Here is a 27,148-nt window from a genome sequence, read left to right on the forward strand (position 1 = left end):
AGCTGCAGAAAGGCCGAGAAGAATGAGCAGAGAGTGGTCACCATTACATTTTGCTGTCAGAAGGTCGCTGGTCACCTTAATGAGTGCAGTTTCTGTAGAATGTAGGGGGCGGAAACCGGACTGTGAAGGGTCTAGGAGGGAATGAATGGAGAGGTAGCGGGTAAGGCGGGAGTAGATCAGGTGCTCCAAGAGTTTAGAGATGAAGGGGAGATTGAAGACTGGTCTGTAGTTATTTGTGCAGGATGGGTCGAGGGTGGGTTTCTTTAGTAATGGAGTAATGATAGAGTGTTTGAAGGAGGAGGGGAAAATGCCAGAGGAGAGGGTGGCAGTCAGTGAATCATTTGGCTAATCCTGGCGGCGTGTTCGCAATGGTGTTCCGCTGGGGGTACCACGCAAGAGGCTGCGTGAATGTGTGAGTGTGTGAGTATGTGAGTGGGTGAGTGTGAGTATGAGTGTGAGTGTGTGAATGTGAGTGTGTGAGTGAGTGTGTGTGAGTGTGAATGGGAGCGTGTGAGTGTAAGTGTGAGTGAGTGTTTGAGTGTGAGTGTGTGTGAGTGTGTGTGTGTGTGTGAGTGTGAGTGTAAGCTGTAATCATCTACTGTACTGTATTATAAAGGATGTGATCTTGTGTTATCTACTATATATAGAGGTGTTATCTTTCATTATTCCACAAGTAATGATAATGATTGCTGAGGAGAGATCTAAACAGAATAGAAAGTATGAGCATAATGTAGGTTTCACTGGCCAGTGTGAAAATTACTACGAAGATTTCAAGTTTATTAAAATAGAAAAAAACAAGAAATTATTATAATGAAATATTAATAACAATAAAAATTTACATTTAAAAATTCATCTAACATAAAACTATCTAAACAACAATTTTTTTCTGATGCCACGTGCCCTTAAAAGGGAATCTTTAGTAGGGTCCACCGTCTTAAGCCATGTATGTGGGCATGCAGGTCACAGAAACTTGAATAAAATGATACTGTGATAACTACAATCTGACGTCTTATTCCAGAGAAATGTTTCTTAATATGTAAATTACCTATTAAGGTCTATGGGTCGGACATGGATCTCCCTGAGAATTTACCTCCAGAACTTATTTTAAATTAAAGGAGGCATTAACAGTGTGAGACTTGCAATTTCTGAAATTCTGCTCTCGTCATTTACATGTCTCACACTGGTAACGCCTGTTTTCATTTAAAGTAAGTTCGGGAAGCAGACTTTCAGGGAGATGTATGTCTAGACCATAGATCTTAATATCTAATTTGCATATAGGAAAATCATTTCATGGATTTGTCTGGAACCAGACATTGGATCACAGATATTAAGAAATCATTTTATTCAGATTCCTATGACCTACATGTCCATATAGAATGTTTAGCAGAGTTGATCCTGCTGACACATTACCTTTCAAGGAAATGGAAATATATCATAATAAAACCAAACATACAGTGTGTTACATGTACAAATACAGTGATTTATCAATATTCAAAAACATCTTTTAAAGTGTTTTCTACCAAAAGTTTAGAGATGTATTCTTAGCAATCAAACGAGACATGGCTTAACATCTTCCCGAGAAACGCCATACCTATACTGCTCAGTGGGAAATGTGTGAGAGCTGAAAGCCCGCAGTAACACCCATGATCGGTGCTAGATGCCCATAGATGAGCACTGCGCAGGGAATGAGTTCCCTGTGCGCTTTCATCAGGGCAATGCCATGCGATCGCATTGTTCTGATGATCTCTATGGAGACACCCAGCTGCAAGATGGCCTCGGGGTCCTACGTTGTCCTGCAGGGAAGGTGGCTGCTGAGTGCCTTCTTCCCTGCCTGTCAGATGCTGATGTGATACTTTGCAATGCATAGTATCAGATCTGAGATCTGACACCATACAGTTATGTTCCAGGATGAGACAAAGTAAAAATGCTTTAAAAAATGTTAAAAAGTGTAAAAATATTTTTTTTAAATCCCGAAAGAAAGTGAATCAAATATTTTTCCAATGAATACATTTATTTACCGTATGTAAAAACAAACAAACAATAAAAGTACACATATTTGGTATCACAGCATCCGTAACGACCCAACCTATAAAACTGTCTCACTAGTTAACCCCTTCAGTGAACACCGTAAAAAAAACGAGCTAAAAACCAATGCTTTATCAGCATACCGCCAAAGAAAAAGTGCAATAAAATGCAATAAAAAAGACAAATGTAAATAAAAATGGTACCGCTGAAAACATCATCTTGTCCCGCAAAAAATAAGCTGTTATACAGCTCCAGCAGCAGAAAAATAAAAAAGTTATAGCTCTCAGAATAAAAGCGATGCAAAAATAATAATTTTTTCCAAAAATAGTTTTTATTGTGTAAAAGCACCAAAATATAAAACAAATATAAAGAGGGTATCTCTGTAATCATACTGACCCGAATAATAAAGCTGCCTTACAAATTTTACCACACTCGGAACGATATAAAAGAAAACCTCAAAAAGCAATTCCTGAATTGCAAGTTTTTGTTCATTTTGTCTCCCAAAAATTGGAATAGAAAGTGATCCAAAAATGTCATGTGCCCGAAAATAGTACCAATAAAAACGTCAGCTCGTCCCGCAAAAAACAAGCCGTAACATGACTTTAGGGGCAAAAATATGGAAAATTTATAGCTCTCAAAATGTTTTGATGCAAAAACTAGTTTTTGCAATAAAAAATGTCTTTCAGTGTGTGACAGGAGCCAAACATAAAAGCCCAATATGAATTTGGTATCGCTGTAATCTCACCGACCCAAAGAATAAAGGAACGGTGTAAAAAATAAATAAAACCAATTTTTCACATGCTGCTGATCGCAGCAAAGCTCGACGCACATTTATCCTGCGCTCTGCACTGGGCGTTTGCATCGGGGTTTCCATGTAAATCTCTGAATACGTAATTCAGATGGAAGCTCTGGCAGAAGATTCCCTACAATGAGGCAGATGGAGTCACGGTGGACGCCATAGGACCTGTGATTCGGCAGTGTTCATCTATTTAGGATTGCAAAAAAAGTGCACTTCTGAAAAGAAGGACAACACTAAACAGAAGCCAGATGGATTCCAGAGTAACTCTGCTGCCGCATTATAGTGAAAAGATCCATTGGGGTTTCATCTGTCACATCACTTGGAGATTTAGATGGAAACTCCAATGTAAGTGCTCAGCATAGAGTGCTGGATAAATGTGATCCTAAATGTTATATAAAATTTTCCCAATAAAAGTTTCAATCAGTCCTCACTCAGTTCCATCATCTGCTAACAGAAATATAGTGAGCTTACACATTACTGGTAGCACAAAGGCTCTGGAAAAGCGAAATGGCTCCTCACCCCCAAAAGAAATTCAGCAAATCATCAGCTCCCAAATCCAAATCCCCCCCCCCTTCCCTTCTGAGCCCCAGTGTACCTAAACCACATTTAGCACCCACATGTTTGGCATTTCTGTAGTAATGAGAGACTGCCTAATTTACAGATGCCTGTCTCTAGAAGCTTGAGCTGGGCATAATGTACTGGTCACTACAAAGTCAGTTTGAAATTTTCACTCAGCAACATCCACTGTTGCTTGTTTATAGAAAATGCCCATGGTGTCAAAATCATCACTATACCTGTAGATCAATTCCCAAAGGGTATAATTTTCAAAATGGGGTCACTTGAGGTGGGATTCCGCTTTTCTAACACTTAGGGGCTTTATATATGGAGTCCGCAAACTATTCTAGGAAAATCTGCACTCCAGGAGGCAAATAGCACTTATGGCTAAGCAGTACTGTACAGCCACATATGTGGTATTTCCACATTCAGCAGAAATTGTGGGCAAATTTTGGTGCCATATTTACCATTTTCCCAGTATGAAAATGTAAAATTTGGGGCTAACATAATTTTGGTGGTAAAAATGTAAATTCTTCTTCTTCACTGCCCAATGGTAAACAATTCTGTGATACACCTGTAGTGTCAATATAATCACTGCACACCTAGATGAATTTATTGAGAGGTTTTGATTGTAAAATAGGGTCACTCATGGGGTGCTCTGCAGTTCTAACACCTCAGTGGCTCTTCCAATGTGAAAATCTTCACTGTAATATGGTGCTTCTTCTCTTCTGAGCTTCGCACTGTGCCTCAAAAGTAGTTTTTGACCACATACATATGGGGAATCGGTGAACTCAGGAGAAATTGCAAAACAATTTTTGTGGTCCATTTTCTCCTGTTATCCTTGTACAAATACAAAATTTGAAGCTAAAAAAGATTACTGGAAAAATTTTTTCTTTTTTTTTTTTTTTACGGCTTAATGTTACATCTGTGAAGCACCTGGAGGTTCAAGGTATTCAATACACATCTAGATAAGTTCTCAAAGGGGCCTAGTTTCCTACTGTCTCTTGTGGGGGTGTAGGCACAACAGGGGCTCTCCAAACACAACATACGCTAATTATGCCAGTGTACTTTACATTCAAAAAGTCAAATGGTGCTCCTTCCCTTCCAAGCCCTGCCGTGCACCCAAACAGTTGTTTTCCTCCACATATTGGATATCTGCGCATTCAGGAGAAATTGCACAACAAATTGTATGGAGCAATTTCTCCTTTTACCCTTATGAAAATGCAAAATTTGGTGCTAAAAAGATTTATCTGAGAAAAATTAGATTTTTTTTATTTTCACGGCTCTACATTATAAACTTCTGCAAATGACGTGAGAGGTCAAGGTGCTCAATACACATCTAGATAAGTTCCCTAAGGCCGGTGTCACACTTGTGAGTGCAATGCGAGAAACTCGCACAAGTCTCTCACATCAATACCCGACATTGCCGTCGGCACTCTGGAACCGAAGCGTGCAGCTGCATGTATTTCTATTAGTGATGAGCGAGTGTACTCGTTGCTCGGGTTTTCCCGAGCACGCTTGGGTGACCTCCGAGTATTTGTTAGTGTTCAGAGATTAAGTTTTCATTGGCTCAGCTGAATGATTTACAGCTATTAGCAAGGCTGAGTACATGTGGGGGTTGCCTGGTTGCTTGGTAGTCCTCACATGTAAACAAGCTGTCTAATAGCTGTAAATCATTCAGCTGCCGCGATGAAGTGATGAAAACTTAATCTCTGAACACTAACAAATACTCGGAGGTCACCCGTGCGTGCTCGGGAAAACCCGAGCAACGAGTACACTCGCTCATCACTAATTTCTATGCAGCTGAATGCTCCGTTCCTGAGTGACTGCAGCAGTGCCGGGTATTGATGCGAGAGACTCATGCGAGTTTCTCGCATTGCACTCGCAAGTGTGACACTGGCCTAAGGCATCTAGTTTCCAAAATGGTGTCACTTGTTGTTGGTTTCCACTGTTTAGGCACATCAGAGGCTCTCCAAACATGACATGGAATCCGCTAATTATGTCAGCAAATTTTACATTCAAAAAGTGAAATGGCGCTCCTTCCTTTCCGAGACCTGCTGTGTGCCCAAATAGTAGAGTTCCTCCACATATGGGGTATTGGCATGCTCAGGATAAATTGCACAACAAATTGTATGGTTCATTTTCTCCTGTTACTCTTGAGAAAGTAAAAATAAATCGGGTCTAAAGGAAAAATTTTGTGAAAGAAAAGCAAATGTTTAGGTTTTCCTTCCACATTCCAAAAATTCTTGCGAAGAACGTGGTTTTGAGTACCTTAACCCCTTAATCCCTGTTGTGAATTCTGTGGCAGAGCTCCCTCCTGTGGTCACAAGTGGTACTTTGGCTGATTCTCTCTGTGAGCTTCCATTGGTGGAGGAAAGTGGTACTGCGGCTTCTGAGTTTCCTTCCTCAGGTGATGTGGTGAAGTCGTTAGGTGCTGCTCTATTTAACTCCACCTAGTGCTTTGATCCTGGCCTCCAGTCAATGTTCTAGTATTGGACCTGTTTCCTCCTGGATCGTTCCTGTGGCCTGCTGCTCTGCATAGCTAAGTTCCGCATTTGCTTTTTGTTTGCTGTTTTTTTCTGTCCAGCTTGCTTATTTGTTTTCTCGTGCTTGCTGGAAGCTCTGGGACGCAGAGGGTGTACCTCCGTGCCGTTAGTTCGGTACGGAGGGTCTTTTTGCCCCCTTTGCGTGGTTGTTTGTAGGGTTTTGTGTTGACCGCAAAGTTACCTTTCCTATCCTCGCTCTGTTCAGAAAGTCGGGCCTCACTTTGCTAAATCTATTTCATCTCTACGTTTGTATTTTCATCTTAACTCACAGTCATTATATGTGGGGGCTGCCTTTTCCTTTGGGGTATTTCTCTGAGGCAAGGTAGGCTTATTTTCTATCTTCAGGCTAGCTAGTTTCTCAGGCTCTGCCGAGTTGTATAGGGAGCATTAGGCGCGATCCACGGCTGCCTCTAGTTGTGTTGGAGAGGATTAGGGATTGCGGTCAGCAGAGTTTCCAAGTCTCAGAGCTCGTTCTATGTTTTTGGGTTATTGTCAGGTCACTGTATGTGCTCTGACTCCTATGTCCATTGTGGTACTGAATTACCAGATCATGACAAATCCCATATGACGTACTATCCCGTCGAGGTGGGGTGGGCCTTAATTCCCACCGACGGGATAGTACATCATAGGCGATCGACCGCGCTCACGGGGGGAGCGCGGCAGATCGCGGCCGGGTGTCAGCTGACTATCGCAGCTGACATCCGGCACTATGTGCCAGGAGCGGTCACGGACCGCTCCCGGCACATTAACCCCCGGCACACCGCGATCAAACATGATCGCGGTGTGCCGGCGGCACAGGAAAGCATCGCGCAGGGAGGGGGCTCCCTGCGTGCTTCCCTGAGACGATCGGTACAAGGTGATGTGCTCACCTTGTACCGAGCGTCTTCTCCCTGCAGTCCCCGGATCCAAAATGGCAGCAGGGCTGCATCCGAGTCCTGCAGTGAGTACTTCCGGGTCAGGAGCAGGCTGCAGCTGCAGCTCTGTAAGCCTGCAGCGATGAGTGAGATCGCCGATCTCACAGAGTGCTATGCAAACTGTGAGATCGGCGATCTGTGATGTCCCCCCCTGGGACAAAGTAAAAAAAAAAAAATTTCCACATGTGTAAAAAAGAAAAAAAAAATTACTAAATAAATAAATTAAAAAAATATATATTATTCCCATAAATACATTTCTTTATCTAAAAAAACAATAAAAGTACACATATTTAGTATCGCCGCGTCCGTAACGACCCGACCTATAAAACTGTCCCACTAGTTCACCCCTTCAGTGAACACCGTAAGAAAAAAAAAAAAACAGCCAAAAAACAACCCTTTATTATCATACCGCCGAACAAAAAGTGGAATGACACGCGATCAAAAAGACGGATGTAAATAACCATGGTATCGCTGAAAACGTCATCTTGTCCCGCAAAACTCGAGCTGCGACAAAGCATAATAAGCAAAAAAATAAAAAAGTTATAGTCCTGAGAATAAAGCAATGCCAAAATAATTATTTTTTCTATAAATAGCTTTTATCGTATAAAAGCGCCAAAACATAAAAAAATGATATAAATGAGATATCGCTGTAATCGTACTGACCCGATGAATAAAATTGCTTTATCAATTTCACCAAACGCGGAACGGTATAAACGCCTCCCCCAAAAGAAATTCATGAATAGCTGGTTTTTGGTCATTCTGCCTCACAAAAATCGGAATAAAAAGTGATCAAAAACTGTCACATGTCCAAAAATGTTACCAATAAAAACGTCAACTCGTCCCGCAAAAAACAAGACCTCAGATGACTCTGTGGACCAAAATATGGAAAAATTATAGGTCTCAGAATGTGGAGACGCAAAAACTTTTTTGCTATAAAAAAAGCGTCTTTTAGTATGTGACAGCTGCCAATCATAAAAATCCGATATAAAAAACGCTATAAAAGTAAATCAAACCCCCCTTCATCACCCCCTTAGTTAGGGAAAAATAATAAAATTAAAAAAAAGTATTTATTTCCATTTTCCCATCAGGGCTAGAGTTAGGGTTAGGGTTAGGGCTAGGGTTAGGGCTAGGGTTGGGGTTAGGGTTAGGGCTAGGGTTGGGGCTAGGGTTAGGGCTAGGGTTGGGGCTAGGGTTGGGGTTGGGGTTAGGGCTAGGGTTAGGGTTGGGGCTAGGGTTGGGGTTAGGGTTGGGGCTAGGGTTAGGGCTGGGGTTAGGGCTAGGGTCAGGGTTGGGGTTAGGGTTCGGAGCTAAAGTTAGGGTTAGGGTTGGGGCTAAAGTTAGGGTTAGGGTTGGGGCTAAAGTTAGGGTTAGGGTTGGGGCTAAAGTTAGGGTTAGGGTTGGGGCTAAAGTTAGGGTTAGGGTTTGGATTATATTTACGGTTGGGATTAGGGTTGGGAATAGAGTTAGAGGTGTGTCAGGGTTTGGGGTGTGGTTAGGGTTACCATTGGGATTAGAGTTAGGGGTGTTGTTGGATTAGGCTTTCAGGTAGAATTGGGGAGTTTCCACTGTTCAGGCACATCAGGGGCTCTCCAAATGCGACATGGCGTCCGATCTCAATTCCAGCCAATTCTGCGTTGAAAAAGTAAAACAGTGATCCTTCCCTTCCGAGCTCTCCGTTGCGCCCAAACAGGGGTTTACCCCAACATATGGGGTATCAGCGTACTCAGGACAAATTGGACAACAACCTTTGGGGTCCAAGTTGTCTTGTTATCCTTGGGAAAATAAAAATGTGGGGGGCTAAAAATCATTTTTGTGGGAAAAATACGATTTTTTATTTTCGCGGCTCTGCGTTGTAAACTGCAGTGAAACACTTGGGGGTTCAAAGTTCTCACAACACATCTAGATAAGTTCCTTAGGGGGTCTAGTTTCCAATATGGGTCACTTGTGGGGGGTTTCTACTGTTTGGGTACATCAGGGGTTCTGCAAATGCAATGTGACGCCTGCAGACCAATCCATCTATGTCTGTATTCCAAATGGCGCTCCTTCACTTCCGAACTCTGCCATGCGCCCAAACAGTGCTTCCCCCCACATATGGGGTATCAGCATACTCAGGACAAATTGGACAACAACTTTTGGGGTCCAATTTATCCTGTTACCCTTGTGAAAATACAAAACTGGGGGCTAAAATATTATTTTTGTGAAAAAAAAAATAATTTTTATTTTCACGGCTCTGCGTTATAAACTGTAGTGAAACACTTAGGGGTTCAAAGTTCTCACAACACATCTAGATAAGTTCCTTGGGGGGTCTATTTTCCAATATGGGGTCACTTGGGGGGGGTTCTACTGTTTGGGTACATCAGGGGCTCTGCAAATGCAACGTGACGCCTGCAGACCAATCCATCTAAGTCTGTATTCCAAATGGTGCTCTTTCCCTTCTGAGCTCTGCCATGCACCCAAACAGTGGTTCCCCCCCACATATGGGGTAACGGCGTACTCAGGACAAATTGGACAACAACTTTTGGGGTCCAATTTATTCTGTTACCCTTGTGAAAATACAAAACTGGGGGCTGAAAAATCATTTTTGTGAAAAAAAAAAGAATTTTTATTTTCACGGCACTGCGTTATAAACTGTAGTGAAACACTTGGGGGCTCAAAGCTCTCAAAACACATCTAGATAAGTTCCTTAGGGGGTCTACTTTCCAAAATGGTGTCACTTGTGGGTGGTTTCAATGTTTAGGCACATCAGGGGCTCTCCAAACGCAACATGGCGTCCCATCTCAATTCCAGTCAATTTTGTATTGAAAAGTCAAATGGCGCTCCTTCCCTTCCGAGCTCTGCCATGCGCCCAAACAATGGTTTACACCCACATATGGGGTATCAGCGTACTCAGGACAAATTGCACAACAACTTTTGTGTGTCTAATTTATTCTCTTACCCTTGGGAAAATAAAAAATTGGGGGCAAAAAGATCATTTTTGTGAAAAAATATGATTTTTTATTTTTATGGCTCTGCATTATAAACTTCTATGAAGCACTTGTTGGGTCAAAGTGCTCACCACACCTCTAGATAAGTTCCTCAAGGGGTCTACTTTCCAAAATGGTGTCACTTGTGGGGGGTTCAATGTTTAGGCACATCAGGGGCTCTCCAAACGCAACATGGCGTCCCATCTCAATTCCAGTCAATTTTGCATTGAAAAGTCAAATGGCGCTCCTTCCCTTCCGAGCTCTGCCATGCGCCCAAACAATGGTTTACACCCACATATGGGGTATCAGCGTACTCAGGACAAATTGCACAACAACTTTTGTGGTCTAATTTCTTCTCTTACCCTTGGGAAAATAAAAAATTGGGGGCAAAAAGATCATTTTTGTGAAAAAATATGATTTTTTATTTTTACGGCTCTGCATTATAAACTTCTATGAAGCACTTGTTGGGTCAAAGTGCTCACCACACATCTAGATAAGTTCCTCAAGAGGTCTACTTTCCAAAATGGTGTCACTTGTGGGGGGTTTCAATGTTTAGGCACATCAGGGGCTCTCCAAATGCAACATGGCGTCCCATCTCAATTCCAGTCAATTTTGCATTGAAAAGTCAAATGGCGCTCCTTCCCTTCCGAGCTCTCCCACGTGCCCAAACAATGGTTTACACCCGCATTTCGGGTATCAGCGTACTCAGGACAAATTGCACAACAACTTTTGTGGTCTAATTTCTTCTCTTACCCTTGGGAAAATAAAACATTGGGGGTAAAAAGATAATTTTTGTGAAAAAATATGATTTTTTATTTTTACGGCTCTGCATTACAAACTTCTATGAAGCACTTGGTGGGTCAAAGTGCTCACCACACATCTAGATAAGTTCCTTAAGGGGTCTACTTTCCAAAATGGTGTCACTTGTGGGGGGTTTCAATGTTTAGGCACATCAGGGGCTCTCCAAATGCAACATGGCGTCCCAACTCAATTCCAGTCAATTTTGCATTGAAAAGTCAAATGGCGCTCCTTCCCTTCCGAGCTCTCCCACGCGCCCAAACAATGGTTTACACCCAGATTTCGGGTATCAGGGTACTCAGGACAAATTGCACAACAACTTTTGTGGTCTAATTTATTCTCTTACCCTTGGGAAAATAAAACATTGGGGGTAAAAAGATAATTTTTGTGAAAAAATATGATTTTTTATTTTTACGGCTCTGCATTACAAACTTCTATGAAGCACTTGGTGGGTCAAAGTGCTCACTACACATCTAGATAAGTTCCTTAAGGGGTCTACTTTCCAAAATGGTGTCACTTGTGGGGGGTTTCAATGTTTAGGCACATCAGGGGCTCTCCAAACGCAGCATGGTGTCCCATCTCAATTCCAGTCAATTTTGCATTGAAAAGTCAAATGGCGCTCCTTTCCTTCCGAGCTCTGTCATGCGCCCAAACAGTGGTTTATCCCCACATATGGGGTATCAACGTACTCAGGATAAATTGTACAACAACTTTCGGGGTCCATTTTCTCTTGTTACCCTTGGTAAAATAAAACAAATTGGAGCTGAAATAAATTTTGTGTGAAAAAAGTTAAATGTTAATTTTTATTTAAACATTCCAAAAATTCCTGTAAAACACCTGAAGAGTTAATAAACTTCTTGAATGTGGTTTTGAGCACCTTGAGGGGTGCAGTTTTTAGAATGGTGTCACACTTGAGTATTTTCTATCATATAGACCCCTCAAAATGACTTCAAATGAGATGTGGTCCCTAAAAAAAAAATGGTGTTGTAAAAATGAGAAATTGCTGGTCAACTTTTAACCCTTATAACTCCCTAACAAAAAAAGATTTTGGTTCCAAAATTGTGCTGATGTAAAGTAGACATGTGGGAAATGTTACTTATTAAGTATTTTACATGACATATCTCTGTGCTTTAAGGGTATAAAAATTCAAAGTTGGAAAATTGCAAAATTTTCAAAATTTTCTCCAAATTTCCATTTTTTTCTCAAATAAACGCAAGTTATATCGAATAAATTTTACCACTAACATGAAGTACAATATGTCACGAGAAAACTATGTCAGAATCGCCAAGATCCGTTGAAGCGTTCCAGAGTTATAACCTCATAAAGGGACAGTGGTCAGAATTGTAAAAATTGGCCCGGTCCATAACGTGCAAACCACCCTTGGGGGTAAACGGGTTAACTTTAGGCCTTTTGGAGATCATTTTATCTTCAACTTTCTTAACTGTTCACTATATGAGTAATTTTGAGCTGTGGTGACCAAACTTTTACGTGAAACTGTAATGTTGGTACACTATAGGTGTGCGTATATAAGGAAGTGGATATATGTGTTGTAATATAATGTATTGCACTGTTATAAGTGTGATTTTGTCTGGTTGGTAATTTGCATGCACTTAGTTGGGGAATAAATAGAGTTAACAGTTGTGACTAGGCCAGAATGGGAGAGGCTATGTGGGATGACAGTACATGACTGCCTGATAGTGAGTGAGTCAGAGCCCAGTGTTCAGCAAGGAAAGACCTAAGGGTTGACAGTTGGCAGACTGACATGTCCTAGTGTGTAGATAAAGAGAACCTGGCACTCAACTTAAGTTTTTAAGAGCACTGAATTTATTTGTACTATCAGTAAACGTTGACCGAAATGTTTACCGGTACTACGAATAAATTCAGTGCTCTTAGAAACTTAGGTTGAGTGCCAGGTTCTTTTTAATTACAAACACGGTGTGGGAACCTACCTGCGCACCCTTCTCAGTAGTGCTCACGCTTTGCTCTAACTAGTGTGTAATGTGTAATGAGGGAGGGCCACAGGACATCATATAATACATCCTAAGGACCAGGAAACGTGAAGAGATATTTGACAGAGATTTGGTGGATTGGAACCCAGGCTATAGAGGCCACCTAAATGGTATGTCCTCATTAGTCAGTTTGGAGCTGAGAGTAGCTGGGTGCGGCGACAGCTTTATACTTCAACCCCTGCGGCCTTCCCAGGGGAAGACAAAGTCTCCCATAATTGTTTACTGGATAGTCATGAGATGCAATAGTGTGAAGTGCAAGAGAAATCAAGTGTTATCAACTTATCTAGAGGTGTGGTGAGCACTTTGACCCACCAAGAGCTTCACAGAAGTTTATAATGCAGATCCGTAAAAATAAAACAAAAAATTTTTCCCACAAAAATTATTTTTTAGCCCCCAGTTTTGTATTTTCCCGAGGGTAACAGGAGAAATTGGACACCAACAGTTGTTGTGCAATTTGTCCTGAGTGCGCTGATACCCCATATGTGGGGGGAACCACTATTTGGGCGCATGGGAGGGCTCGGAAGGGAAGGAGCGCCATTTGGAATACAGACTTAGATGGAATGGTCTGCAGGCGTCACATTGCATTTGCAGAGCCCCTAATGTACCTAAACAGTAGAAACCCCCCACAAGTGACCCCATATTGGAAACTAGACCCCCCAAGGAACTTATCTAGATGTGTTGTGAGAACTTTGAGCCCCCAAGTGTTTCACTACTGTTTCTAACGCAGAGCCGTGAAAATAAAAAATAAAAATTCCCCCCAAAATTATTTTTTAGCCCCCAGTTTTGTATTTTCTCGAGGGTAACAGGAGAAATTGGACCCCAAAAGTTGTTGTCCAATTTGTCCTGAGTGCGCTGATGCCCCATATGTGGGGGGGAACCACTGTTTGGGTGCATGGGAGGGCTCGGAAGGGAAGGAGCGCCATTTGGAAAGCAGACTTAGATGGAATGGTCTGCAGGCGTCACATTGCGTTTGCAGAGCCCCTAATGTACCTAAACAGTAGAAACCCCCCACAAGTGACCCCATATTGGAAACTAGACCCCCCCACAAACTTATCTAGATGTGTTGTGAGAACTTTGAGCCCCCAAGTGTTTCACTACAGTTTATAATGCAGAGCCGTGAAAATAAAAAATCCTTTTCTTTCCCCACAAAAATTATTTTTTAGCCCCCAGTTTTGTATTTTCCCAATTGTAACAGGAGAAATTGGACCGCAAAAGTTGTTGTCCAATTTGTCCTGAGTACGCTGATACCCCATATGTTGGGGTAAACTCCTGTTTGGGCACACGGGAGAGCTCGGAAGGGAAGGAGCACTGTTTTACTTTTTCAACGCAGAATTGGCTGGAATTGAGATCGGACGTCATGTCGCATTTGGAGAGCCCCTGATGTGTCTAAGCAGTGGAATCCCCCCAATTATAACTGAAACCCTAATCCAAACACACCCCTAACCCTAATTCCAATGGTAACCCTAACCACACCTCTAACCCAGACACACCCCTAACCCTAATCCCAACCCTATTCCCAACCGCAAATGTAATCCAAACCCTAACCCTAACTTTAGCCCCAACCCTAACTGTAGCCTTAACCCTAACTGTAGCCTTAACCATAGCCCTAACCATAACCCTAGCCCTAACCCTAACCCTAACCCTTGATATGGAAATTTGGGTTGGATAAATCTACCCGTGTGTGCTGCGGCCGCTCCCAATTATTATTTCTGAGCCCTTAAAGAATGAGTCTGACACGTGGTGACAGCTTGACATTCAATCAAAGACTGGAGATTTATTTCCTGATACATAGGTTTTATAATAACATATAGAAAGGTGTGGTTGGGGTGGTTAGTTAATTAACATACAATTCAGTTATTGGTTATCTGATATATATGGAATACTGTGATTAATGCGCATATGACTGCTGATTATGCAACTATAATGTAGCTCTCGGTATGTAGGGCAAAGTTGAGGCATCTGACCAGGACTCAGTACATTTGGCACTTGTTGATATGCCATTTCAGAAGACTCAGCGGTATCAGTCCCGAACATCTGGTCCAACTTCCCGTTTTTAAAGTGTCTGAGACATAGCGGAAAGTACCGAGCACAATCTGGCCTAGCTTATGTGGTTAAATTGACAATTGATTATAAAGTAGCTGAGTAGATAGATATATATTTGCTTTTGTGTAAGTATATGTGATTTAAAGGAATATATATATGATTTAAAGGAGTATACATGCAAGTGAGATCTACATGATATACATAGTTCTATCACAAGCCCCCCTTAGATATCACTTGCCCTAAGCCTAGCCTCCTGTCCCAAAGCGCTGCAACTCTTTTGTGCTGCCGGCGATCCGACGCAAACCTAGTGTCTACGCCCTACACCGTACAGTCTTTCGCAATGAGCGATCAGGAGATCTGTCCCTAAACGGGGGTAGAAACATGCATGGTCTCATATTGGCGACTCTGTGCAACATATTCGTCGTCATCATCAGGATTGGAGGAGCCATCAGGTGGGTGAATCTGAATTCGGATAGGTTCGTCCAGGAGGAGATGCGGCATCAGGTTTGTTGTTTCCTTGACTGTCTTTTCCATCATCAGGATCATTCTGGCTTAGGCATATCTTCTGGTACGGGAGCCTTCTTGCAGTGTGATGCGTGGATCCAAGTGGGCCTTCCCTCTAGTTTCACAGAGGTTGGTGTCGTCAGCAGCACTTGGAAGGGACCGTCAAATCTGGGGTCGAGCGATCTCCTCACAAACTTCTTCACCAACACCCAGTCTCCTGGTTTCAGGGAGTGTGAACCGGGTACCAATCCTGGATTTGGTAATGAAGAGAAAACTCGAGAATGGACATTAGCAAGTTTCTTGGTGAATTCAATTACATAAGCAGACAAAGTATCATATTGCATTGTCAACTGCTGAGGGAAGAATACCCCTAACCGAGGGCTGGACCCAAACAGAATCTCATGAGGTGACAACTTTTCGGGCCCCGGGGAGTGTGCCTGACACTAAACAGTGCGATGGGGAGTGTTTCATGCCATGGTTTGCGTGTCTCTTGGGCAACTTTTAACATCCTGTTTTTGAGTGTCCCATTCAGTCTTTCTACTTTCCCGCTACTCTGGGGGTGGTAGGGAGTGTGTAGGCCTAAGTCTGACCCTACTGCTGACCAGATCTCCCTTGTGAGGTTTGCTGTGAATGCGGGCCCCTGATCACTCTCTATCACTTCTGGGACCCCGTATCTGCACACGATCTCTGAGAGTAGCTTCTTTGCAGTAGTCTTTGCTGACTGATTCCTCACTGGGAAAGCTTCTGGCCATCCTGAAAACACGTCCACGACCACAAGGGCATATTCGAATCCTTCACTTGGCGGCATCTGGATGTGCTCTATCTGGATCCTCTGGAAGGGGTACAGCGGTCTGGCAAGATGATGTGTGGGAACTTTCTCCATTCTTCCAGGGTTGCATTTGCCGCAGGTCAGACAGCTGCTAGTGAACTTGGCTGTTAGGGTGGAGATCCCTGGAGCGAACCAGTAAGCACCAATCAGATCATTCATCTGTGTCTTTGATCTGTGCGTGGGCCCATGTGCCCACTGGACCACCATAGGGTACATGCTTCGGGGTAAACAGGGTTTGTAGTCCATTGAGTATACTCTTCCTTCTTGATGTGTTGCACTCTTCCGCATCCAATTCTCCTTCTCCTCCTTTGGGGCTTGTTCTTGCAACTTCTTGAATAGATCCCAAGACGTCATCTCATCTGGTGTCTTGTCCTCAGTTGCCACGTAGTAGCCATCCGGCTCTACGACCTCTCCCATTTCTCCATACTGTCTTCCTTTGGCGGCTTCTTTGGCTGCCATATCTGCCATGTTGTTGCCCCGTGCCTCTACTGTGTTCAGTTTTCCATGTGCTTTGACCTTAAGTACTGCCACCATTTTTGGGAGTTGGAGTGCGCTCAGTAGGTCTTTAATAGCTCCATGATGCTTTACGGTTGTTCCGCTTGCTGTGATGAAGTCTCTTGCAGCCCAGATGGGTCCGAAGTCGTGTGCTATGCCATGCAAATACCTTGAATCGGTTTAAATGTTCGCAGTTTTGCCTTCTGCAATCTGGCAAGCCTTCGTCAGCGCTATCAGTTCTGCTTCCTGGGCTGACAGGCTAGGTGGCAGACTCCTAGACCACAGGATTTCTTGATTGCTGGTCACTGCACATCCCGTGTGAAATCTTCCTTCATCATCTGCAAATCTGGAGCCATCTACATAGAGGATCAACTCTGGGTTGGCCAGTGGCTCTTCTGCCACATTGGGTAGTCCTGCTGTTTCCTGTTGCATGATGCTGAAACAATCATGATCATCCGGTCGGAGCAAATCCAGATCCTTGTGGAAGGTATCATGCAGATTTTGATCTGGAGGGTCCATATCTGTATCCCCCCTTGGGAGTGGGAGTAGAGTGGCTGGATTGAGGACTGTACATCTGGAGATGGTGACGTTGTCAGGCAGTAGTAGTGAGCACTGTAGACGAAGATGTCTTGCGGTGGAGAGATGTTTTGGCTGGGTTTGATTGAGAATTGCTGAGATGTCATGTGGAGCCAGGATTTCCAGTGGATGTGCAAGAATGATGTCAGCTGTTTTGTCCAGGAGGGCGTGTGCTGCAAATGCTGCTCTCATGCAGGAGGGGGCTCCCCTTGCAACTGGATCCAGGCAAGCTGAAAAATAGCCTAGAGGTCTCTGTCTTCCCCCGTGAGTCTGTGTCAGGACTCCAGTAGCATGGCCTTCTTTCTCCATCAGGTAGAGACGGAATGGCTTCTCGTAGTCAGGTAGGCCTAGCGCTGGCGCTGAGACTACTGAGTCTTTTAGCTTCTTGAACGAACTGAAGGCCACATCTGTTAGCAGGAACGGGGTTACGTTAACGCAGTCATACAGAGGTTGCATTAGGACTGAGGCATCAGGGATCCAGGTTCTGCAGTACGATACTAGACCAAGAAAAGCTTGTAGTGCCTTTGGAGATGTTGGGGGAGCCATCCTCTCCACTGTGGTCTTCCGGTCATCTGTCAGGTGTTTAGTCTGGTGAGCAATGCAGTGCCCAAGGAATGTAACTCGCTTCAGACACCACTGGACTTTGTTCTTCGAGACCTTGCAGTGTTGTTTCGCCAGGTAGAGTAGGAGAGACACGGAATGTGCTTTACACGTGTCAAAGTCAACTGCACAAAGGAGTAGATCGTCCACGTATTATAGCAGGGTCACTTCTGCATGTTCTGTGATCCAGTTGGCGAGAACTGTGGACATTGCTTTGGTGAATTGCGAGGGGCTGTTCTGGGCCCCCTGGGGCATCACCGCCCATGTGTACTGTGCCCCCTGATGCGTGAAGGCAAACAGGAACTGGTCATCTGGATGGAGGGGAACACTGAAGAAAGCATTTGCCAGGTCGATCACCGTGAACACTGTTGCTGTGGAAGGCACATTTGAGAGCAGGGTGTGTGGATTCGGCACAATTGGAGTTTCAAATACTGTAGCGTCATTCACCGCTCTTAGGTCATGTACCATTCTGAACTTGGCTGGCTCTCCTTTTACAGTCTTTTTCTTGACAGGGAAAAGCGGGGTATTGCAAGGAGAGGTGCAGGGGACAACGACCCCTATTTCCAGGAACACCTTCAATTGGTCTGAGACGGCTTGACTCTGTGCAATGGACAAGGGATACTGGGCCTTACGAGGATATGGAGTACCTGGCTTGAGCGATACCCGCACCGGGGCAACTTGAAGTTTTCCCACATCTTGGGGTCCCTTAGACCATAGACTTTCTGGTACTACGTCCAGTACCTCCTTGGGTAGGCCTTCATGGGTTGTTTGAGGTTCCTGTAAGGCTGCCAGCATGACTGACTCTTCCTGGGTCAGAGGTGAAGAAAGGGTCACGGTCCCATCTTCCTGGAACACTATGGTTGCTTTTAGTTTCTGTAGAAGGTCTGCCCCCAGTAGGTTGAGTGGGCAGGTTCTTGACACCACAAACTGGGATAGGATAGAGTGTCCTGGCTGAGTGCACACGCTCAGAGGCTTTGTAAGCTGAGAATTTCTGACTTGACCGTCGATGCCTACGCAAGACACAGAGGATTCTGATAGGCAGGTAGGGTCAGGGAGTTCCACATGTCTCATCACACTTCTGGCTGCACCAGTGTCCACAAGAAAAGACCTGACAACGCCATCCACTTTCAGGGTAATTTGAGGGGTTGGTCCTGCTGAAGGGGTTTTGCATGTCAGGAGCGTGGTGTCTTGCGGACCTGGCTTGCCCCTGTCCTATGGATGGGGTGCTTCACTGTCCACCTTGTCTGCTCCTCGGCTTGCTCCTCTGGGCAGGGTCTTGGGTTGTGATGGAGCTCTGCACCGGCTCTGGTAATGACCCAATTTGCCGCAGTTGAAACATCTGACGTTCCTTCTGTCTCGGTATTGCGGTGGCTCTTCAGAGTCTATGGCCGCCATAAGGGGTGTTGTCTTCCGCACTCCTGGTTGGGACTCAATCCCTTTGGCTACGGTGAGCAGGGTGTCCATTGCTATTGACCTGTACTCGGGTCTAGCCACTATCAGTGGCTTCTTGATTGGTTCTCTGAGTCCATGCACAAAGGTCTGTGCCAACATCTGCCTGTGTATCTGATCATGAATGGTGAAGCCCAGGTCCTGGAAAACCTGCATTACTCTGCCATGAAACTTCTCCACAGTCTCTGTCTTCTCCTGACTCATGTCATGTAAGCTGAGGGCCTGTCTGGCCAGCCTGCCTTTGGCCCACTCTCTGAGTTGTTCAATCAGCTTCGGCCCTGACTCCCAGGCATGTACGTCTAAGTCTGCTGAAAGCTTGAAGTGTTCTTTCATGATTGGCCAGAAGGCATCACCTGCCTTTATCTCCATCACTGCCCACAGATCATTCCAGGTGGCTGCATATGTGCGCTGGTTCTGCTGCATTCTTCTGTAGAATGGCATGGGGTGCATCTCTGGATCTGGAAGATTGTTGAGGATACTGGTCACCTGACTTGGGGTGAAGTGCACATAGTGTAATGGTGGTGCTTCTATCTGCCCCTGTCTCCTAGGTGCCCGTGGGTTTTTCTTTCTAGTACTGGGTAGCATGTATGAAGTCCCCTCTTCATCATCATCAGAGGAATAGTTGTGATAGAGTGCACTGGGGTCATGCAGTGGCTGATAAGCGGTCTTGGATATTGTCTTTTTGTGAGAGGATGTGTTCCCACCCTGCTGAGGCTGTGGAGGATTATAGTTCCATTGTGGTGTGAATGTTAGCTGCTCTGACCGGGGATACTGATCACCATCTGATGGTGATGCCTGTCTCCCCCCCCCCTGTCCCCGGACCTGAGCTGCCTGCTGCTGGGTTTGCCTGTGGGAAGCCTGCTGCGGCTTGGGGGGTGCCTTCTACTGGGGGATCTCCACCTTCCTCCCCCGATACCATGACTGTCAGAGGCTGGGCTGTATTGGGAACATAGAATGTGCCTTGTGCTGTGAGCACTGGATACAGACACACCACACTGCCTGGACTCGGCACCTGCCCGACAGGCAGCAGATCAGGAGAAGGAGAGTGTGACACAGAGTTAGGAAAAGATGGGTGATTTAGAGGAGGGGGAGAGTGCTTCAGAGAGAGAGAGAGAGGAGGAGATGAAAAGTGTGAAGGGGGTGGATGTGGTGTAGGAGGAGGAGGTGAAGAAGAAGAAGAAGGAGGTGGGTGTGGTGTAGGAGGAGGAGATGAAGAAGAAGAAGAAGGAGGGTGTGGTGTAGGAGGAGGAGGTGCGGAATAATGAGAAGGGTGAGGAAGAGAAAGAGGAGGAGAAAGAGGTGCAGAAGAAAGAGGAGGAGGAGAGGGCAGTGCAGAAGACGGAGAGGAAAAAGATGGAGGAGAAAGACAAGAAGAGAATTCCTTTTTCTTTGATGCAGCCCGCGCCGGCATTGTCAGAGTAACAGTGCCATCTCCCTGTACCAAGTTTGTGCGGGGCGCACCACATGCTGAGCAAGTCTCCCTGTACAATGGATTCTGCTGGGTGCAGACTGCACACACCCAATATTTTTCATCCCCATATGGGGGAGGTGCTGATGGTTTAACACCTTTCCCTACTTTGTACACATAAAAATCACTTCCTGACTCCTTCACATATCTTTCAGTGCTCCCCAAACGTTGTAAGTCTGTAGCCACCTTATACCATGCTGTTGCAGTGGGCAGCAAGTTAGTATCAACTAGCTTTCCTTTCTTTCTTTTTAAGACATCATGCCATTCTGCAGCTCTAAGTCTGCCTCCCTGATGCATTTCACATACTTTCATGAGCTGCCTGTAATTCTTCACATATCTGACACCTTCATGCTCCGCTACTATTTGAGGAGCTGTTTTCTCATCAGGAAGCAAAAGGCTCTCCTGTTGCTTGCCCAAATTATTCCCCATTGCAAAAAGAGAAATAAAAAACAACAATAAAAATCTCAAGTAGGTAAGTATATAAAAACACGAAAAATAGAAGAAAAAGGGAGCTTTCAAAAAATTGATGCAAGATGTTGAAATCAAAACATAAAAGAACCATAAAAAAACTGGGTACACGATCCAAAACTCAGGATCTTCACAGAGAAGGAAGAAAAATAAATAAATAAAAACCCCTTTTAAACAAAAAATGAAGAGGCAGAAAAGAAAAGAAATTTTGAAAAACTTAAAAGTCTAAAAACTTAAAAAATGCAACAAAACAACAGAAAATAAAATAAAATTAAAACGGCTTCTCTTCTCCCCCCTTTTTTTTTTTTCTTTGTACTCTGCGCTGAAATGCAGTCAGAGACACACTTCCCCTTTTAATCAGCAGCTGCAGTTTTACCCAAAAATCACGTATGTCACAGCAAAAATGATAGATATCATTTAGTTTCACCTCTTCAAATAAATGTCATATATATGCAAAAACAGAAAACTTAGCAACAAAAAGAATAGGAAAAAAAAAAGACAAAAAAAAAACGGTTGTGACCGTGTGATTTACAATGCATATATTTCTCCTAACTGCATGGAGGAGGGGAAGTTCTAAATAGAGAACAGATGGGAAGAGAGAAGAAAAAAAACTTCTTTTTCAATTCTACGCAGTTAAGCAACAATACATGACATTAACAGACAAAGAACATTGACATCCAGGAGATTCGACACCCTCTTTATTATTTTGTGACACGTGCAGGAAGTGCTGGGAAACAAACTACTGCCAATCGCACTGAGCACACCTATGCCCGGGCCACCTGAGTGAGAAACACAACAGGTGGGATTTCTACCACCCCGGTCCAACCTATCTAACTAGATAGTCAGCACTACGGGAATCTGCAGTAGCCCTCTAAGTTATCACTACCCGTGCCTGGAGCCTGGGACCAACTGTCCCGGGACTAACTGTCCCTCCTATGCACGGGAATCCTGCAATAACTTATCGAGCGATTTGACCTCCTGCGGTCTGTTACCCAGCAACCACAAACAGTCACTGTTCCTTGCTTCTCCCGGATGTTACACAAACACAGAACATATACACGGCACACAGCAGACACCTTGACTTATATCCCAGGGTTTAGGTTCAGGCTCGGACTTTTTACACTACCTGGGAATGCGGTGGTGACCACACCTGACCGGCTAAAGGTACAGACCCGGACTGGGCACAGGGGACATTCAGGTAAGATGATAGAATTTTCTTACCTTACTCTGATGGAGCTGCAGTCTCCGTCCCGTGGGCCAAGGCCGTGGCCCGCACCCTCTTCTGTCCGGTCAGCAGGATCCCCTCCTGTGATATCTTCGTCCGGCCTCGCGGGGGCGCCATTTGATATGGAAATTTGGGTTGGATAAATCTACCCGTGTGTGCTGCGGCCGCTCCAAATTATTATTTCTGAGCCCTTAAAGAATGAGTCTGACACGTGGTGACAGCTTGACATTCAATCAAAGACTGGAGATTTATTTCCTGATACATAGATTTTATAATAACATATAGAAAGGTGTGGTTGGGGCGGTTAGTTAATTAACATACAATTCAGTTATTGGTTATCTGATATATATGGAATACTGTGATTAATGCGCATATGACTGCTGATTATGCAACTAAAATGTAGCTCTCGGTATGTAGGGCAAAGTTGAGGCATCTGACCAGGACTCAGTACATTTGGCACTTGTTGATCTGCCATTTCAGAAGACTCAGCGGTATCAGTCCCGAACATCTGGTCCAACTTCCCGTTTTTAAGGTGTCTGAGACATAGCGGAAAGTACCGAGCACAGTCTGGCCTAGCTTATGTGGTTAAATTGACAATTGATTATAAAGTAGCTGAGTAGATAGATATATATTTGCTTTTGTGTAAGTATATGTGATTTAAAGGAATATATATATATGATTTAAAGGAGTATACATGCAAGTGAGATCTACATGATATACATATTTCTATCACACCCTAGCCCTAACCCTAGCCCTAACCCTAGCCCTAACCCTAACCCTAGCCCTAACCCTAGCCCTAACCCTAGCCCTAACCCTAACCCTAGCCCTAACCCTAACCCTAACCCTAGCCCTAACTCTAATGGGAAAATGGAAATAAATACATTTTTTAATTTTTTAATTTTTCCCTAACTAAGGGGGGTGATGAAGGGGGGTTTGATTTACTTTTATAGCGGGTTTTTTAGCGGATTTTTATGATTGGCAGCCGTCACACACTGAAAGACGCTTTTTATTGCAAAAAATATTTTTTGCGTTACCACATTTTGAGAGCTATAATTTTTCCATATTTGAGTCATGTGAGGTCTTGTTTTTTGCGGGATGAGTTGACGTTTTTATTGGTAACATTTTCGGGCACGTGACATTTTTTGATCGCTTTTTATTCCGATTTTTGTGAGGCAGAATTACCAAAACCCAGCTATTCATGAATTTCTTATGGGGGAGGCGCTTATACCGTTCCGCGTTTGGTAAAATTGATAACGCAGTTTTATTCTTCGGGTCAGTACGATTACAGCAACACCTCATTTATATCATTTTTTTTATGTTTTGGCGCTTTTATACGATAAAAACTATTTTATAGAAAAAATAATTATTTTTGCATCGCTTTATTCTGAGGACTATAACTTTTTTATTTTTTTGCTGATGTTGCTGTATGGTGGCTCTTTGTTTGCGGGACAAGATGACGTTTTCAGTGGTACCATGGTTATTTATATCCGTCTTTTTGATCGCGTGTTATTCCACTTTTTGTTCGGCGGTATGATAATAAAGCGTTGTTTTTTGTCTCTTTTTTTTTTTCTTACGATGTTTACTGAAGGGGTTAACTAGTGGGACAGTTTTATAGGTCGATTCGTTATGGACGCGGCGATACTAAATATGTATACTTTTATTGTTTGTTTTTTTTATTTAGATAAAGAAATGTATTTATGGGAATAATATTTTTTTTTTTTCATTATTTAGGATTTTTTTTTTTTTTTTTTTACACACTTGTAAAAATTTTTTTTAACTTTTTTACTTTGTCCCAGGGGTAGACAATACAGATTGGTGATCTGCCAGTTTGCACAGCACTCTGACAGATCACCGATCTGTCAAAGAGCGCTGCAGCGTTACCAAGCGCCTGCTCTGAGCAGGCACTTGGTAAGGCACCTCCCTCCCTGCAGGACCCGGATCCGCGGCCATCTTGGATCCGGGACTTGCTGCAGGGAGGAAGGTAGGAGACCCCCGGAGCAACGCGATCACATCGCGTTGCTGCGGGGGTCTCAGGGAAGCCCGCAGGGAGCCCCCTCCCTGCGCCATGCTTCCCTGCACCACCGGCACATGGCGATCATGTTTGATCGCGGTGTGCCGGGGGTTAATGTGCCGGGTGCGGTCCGTGACCGCTCCTGGCACATAGTGCCGGATGTCAGCTGCGATAAGCAGCTGACACCCGGCCGCGATCGGCCGCGCTCCCCCCGTGAGCGTGGCCGATCGCCTATGACGTACTATTCCGTCCTTGGGAAGTAGGGCCCACCCCACATGGACGGAATAGTACGTCTAATGGCAGAAAGGGGTTAAAGATGACGCATGTATGTATCCTGGCAGATGTATTTTAGGCAATATATATCTATATATATATATCTATATATCTATAATATAATGCTGGGAGCGTCACTCTGTCCGAAGCCTTTATAGACTGCGCAGGCGCGACGCTCCTAGCGTTACATTATAGCCAGTGTCAGGCTTGTACTATGGAGGACAGAGAATGAATTTCAATCCAATATTGCAGCCAGCATGCAGCCAGCGGGTAAGGAAAGGGTGAATCAAACACCCAAAAACCCTGCCCCTATGACTGAAGATTGTTCCCTCCAAATTCAGGTGACAGAGTCCCTTTAAGTTTACCCTTGATAAAATATGGTGATTACATATTGAGTAATTGTGAGATTGAGTAAGGGTTAATAATAATTTATATTTCCCATTGCCATATGTCCAGTTTTTTGGGCATCCACTTTCACAGCACTCGTGTTGTGTGTGACATTCCTTGTACACCCTTGTTTTCCCCCTCACCAGTTGTCTACTGTATTTTTAGCAATAATGTGTTGTAATTTTTCTAAATTAAACATTGACCTAAGTATCATCTTTTGCTGTTTGGTGTGAATGTCTGTAGTTTACTTAGCAAAATGCTGTTGCCAGGTTCGCTTTAATTAGATTCCATTTACTCTATTAGTTAACTAATACAGGCATGAAGCACTGCAGGTCGTCACAGCCTCCATAGATCCAATAGTTGTCTATAATAGATGGATTTCAGCTATAGATTGCACAGACATCTACCAGCATTTTATCGCACAATGTAGTACGATTAGGATACTGTATAACTATTTTAACAATGTAACATGTTCATTTTTTTTAATAAGAAAAATTATACCAAATGATCCAATAATAATTATATTAAAGACTTTATTAAATGTTTCACAGCAATATGAAAAAATGACAACATATTGTTAATATTTTTTTAAATGCTGTTTTAATTACCCTTCAAAATGGGCATTTAATTTTCCTTCCAGGACCAATTTTCCCCGGTGTGATTACGAAATAAATCAAGCACATTCTCTTGTGATATGTGTAAACCTTTCCTTGACCTGCTCACACATTTCGGTTCTGCACTAATAAGTCTATTTCACAGACACACCATTTATGTATTTGTGAACTATAATAATACCAATGCTTCAATCGACCTTTACCTTATTAAGATCAATCCTGGACCCTTTTTATGAGGCCCCATAGCTCTTGTTTATGATTCCTCCAGTAAATCAAGATTCTCTCTCCAAAGTTATTTGTACATGTTCCCTTCGTTATTTTATTCCTTATATTATTACAGTATATTCTGTATTTCTTAGTATGCATTTTAGATTTGCCATAAATGTATATAATAGGATAGAAAAAAATATTTGTACTTTTACGCTAAAAGCCTTGTATAATGACAGATAACTCGTATGACAATGAATTGGGTTCCTATGTGTTTTTACGCAGTCATATATGAAAATAAAAGATTTTTTATTCTCAAAATGCAAAACTTTTTTTAATCTTTCATCATCCGTCGTTCCTCCATTTAAATCAAGGCATAAGGAACATTGCATAAAGTGATTATTTTCTTTTAGCAACACCTGCGTTGTCAATATCTTCAAAGAGAATAGATTCCTTGCAATTTAAAATAAACTAAGTTCTAAGTGAGTTTAGGGATTATATTTGGTCTGACCAATAAAGGATATCCCCAGATGTCTACAACTACCTACTGTATGTCTCTACAGTTCCTTAAAACTGTCATTGAGATTCGTTCGAAAAATGTATCTACTTTTTTGCCTACAGTTGTATTGAACCGTATAATTGATACATAAGCATGTACCAGCTAAATGTATGCCACAAGTCACACTCCTGGCATAGGTTTGCCCAATGATAATCTAAATCTAATTAGATAGCATAAATCTCCATACATAGTGTCCAAAGATAATGTGAACCTAGCCGTTGGGAATATTACATGCAGACTTTCCAATCAAAGCAGTTATTATGCACGTGTTGCATATTTGGATGCAGAAATTTCTACATCATTTCTGCATCTCTTGGCAGGAAAAACACAGAGACAAAAACGCACGGTGTGCATACAGCCTTAATGTATCTTTGAATGAATTAACAGGATATTTTTTATAATTAGCCTAAGGTCGAATTCACACTTGAAGTTTTTTCTAGTACACCCAAAATAATTTATAGATTAGTGTGCGTGCACAACTCATTCCTTCCAAAGACCATACTATGGACCAGGGGCACTCATTACGAGTGGAAGAAAGGCGATTCCAGCAGCTAAATAGGAAAGGGTTCTTTACAGTTAGAGAAGTCAATGTGTGGAAAGCCCTATCACAAGAGGTAGTAATAGCAGATACTATAACAGCTTTCAAAAAAAGGCAGGACAATTTCATCAGTAAACATAACAACATTATAGAATATAAATAATTTTGTGACAAAATGTATAATTGGTGGAGAAAGGTTGAACTTGATGGACTTAGGTCTTTTTTAATCTATTAAACAATGTAATTATGAGTTTACTTAATCTGAATGAATTTCATCTACTTTTGTTCCATAC

Source organism: Ranitomeya imitator, chromosome 4 (genome assembly GCF_032444005.1).
Source record: "Ranitomeya imitator isolate aRanImi1 chromosome 4, aRanImi1.pri, whole genome shotgun sequence".
NCBI lineage: Eukaryota > Metazoa > Chordata > Amphibia > Anura > Dendrobatidae > Ranitomeya > Ranitomeya imitator.